This window comes from Spermophilus citellus (assembly GCF_964194105.1).
Source record: "Spermophilus citellus genome assembly, chromosome: 4".
In the NCBI taxonomy this organism is placed as follows: Eukaryota; Metazoa; Chordata; class Mammalia; order Rodentia; family Sciuridae; genus Spermophilus; species Spermophilus citellus.
This window is the reverse complement of record NC_138185.1, coordinates 228,198,004-228,199,326: the sequence shown is the minus strand read 5'-3', so window position 1 is coordinate 228,199,326 and position 1,323 is coordinate 228,198,004. Positions and strand designations below refer to the sequence as shown.

The following is a 1,323-nucleotide window of genomic DNA, read 5'->3' as shown; positions in this document are numbered from 1 at the left end:
TCCTCAACCAATGCCCAGCGCCGGGCAGATCCGATGTTGGGCTGCAGAAATGCTCTGTGTGGTGGGTGGGGTTCGGGTGGTCTTTTTCCTCAGCCCATCTTGCACGTCATGCACGCGAGGAAGTGAAAGGGGTGCGGCCTCCGGGCACCTCTTCAGCTTCCTTGTGACCTGCCCCGTAGGGGTACCCTGCAATCATGTAGGAATAGGAGACGCTGGCAGAGCCTTGCACTCAGGACAGCAGTGATGACACTGAAGATGTTGCATTGTTTGATGCAGAAGATGAAACTAATAGACCAAGAAAATCTAAAATCCGACATCCAGTGGCATCATTTTTCCATTTGTTCTTCTGAGTCTGTGCCATTGTAGTCTATCTTCTCTGTGAATTGCTCAGCAGCAGCTTTATTGCTTGTATGGTGACAATTATCTTGTTGTTGTCACTCACGTGACTTTTGGGCAGTGAAGAATGTCACAGGTAGAGACTGATGGTAGGCCTTGGGTAGTGGAATCATATTGATGAGGATGGAAAGAGTCATTGGGTGTTTGAGTCCAGGAAGGCATCTCCTCAGGAGAATAAAACTGTTTCAGAAGTTGAATCAAGAATCTTTTGGTTAGGACTAATTGCCTGTCCAGTGCTGTGGGTGATATTTGCCTTTAGTGCTCTCTTCTCCCTCAGAGTAAAATGGTTGGCATGGTTATCATGGGTGTGGTGCTACAGGGTGCCAACCTGTATGGTTACATTAGGTGCAAGTGGGCAGCTGGAAGAATTTAACCAGCATGGCTACCTGGTATCTTGGAATGCAGTTTTTAAAACAAAACACCAGAAATGAACAGACTTCTTGAATAGAGAGAAAATTATGTTTTCTGTGATATTGGGGAATGGCTGAAGAGATTCTTGATTATGAATTGTTTAGAGCTCAGTCCAGTGCAAAAAGGAGCATTGATTTTTGTTTGTTTTGTTTTCACTTGCAAAGTTACTATAAAAACTGTTTTCTTTTTTTAAACAAAGTTTTAATTTTCTTTGTCTAGTAGTTGAGGCTGGGAAGTATGATATCATTAAGAACATTGTCAGAATTTATTTTATGGTGTACATATGTATGCATATAGTAATGTATCCGTATATCCCAAATTAATGTGTTAGTTTACATATGTTACAGAGATATTTGCATTTTGATCCATAGAATATAGGATGTTCTTAATCTATCTCAAAGGTATGTGTGTTTACATACTATTTTTATAGGTTATTTTCAGAAATAAGTTGATTTCATGATTAAGAGTAAACACTTGGTTTGTGTATGAGTTAAAAAGAAAAAAATTTGTTAATTT

The 1,323-nt window shown here is 40.0% G+C and overlaps 1 pseudogene across 1 annotated transcript; it reads left to right on the top strand.

Annotated features, from left to right (window-relative positions):
- Positions 1-410: 410 nt before the first annotated feature.
- On the top strand, positions 411-895 carry LOC308647663 (Golgi apparatus membrane protein TVP23 homolog B-like; annotated as a pseudogene). Its single transcript has one exon. The product of its transcript is annotated as a Golgi apparatus membrane protein TVP23 homolog B-like (transcript).
- Positions 896-1,323: the final 428 nt, after the last annotated feature.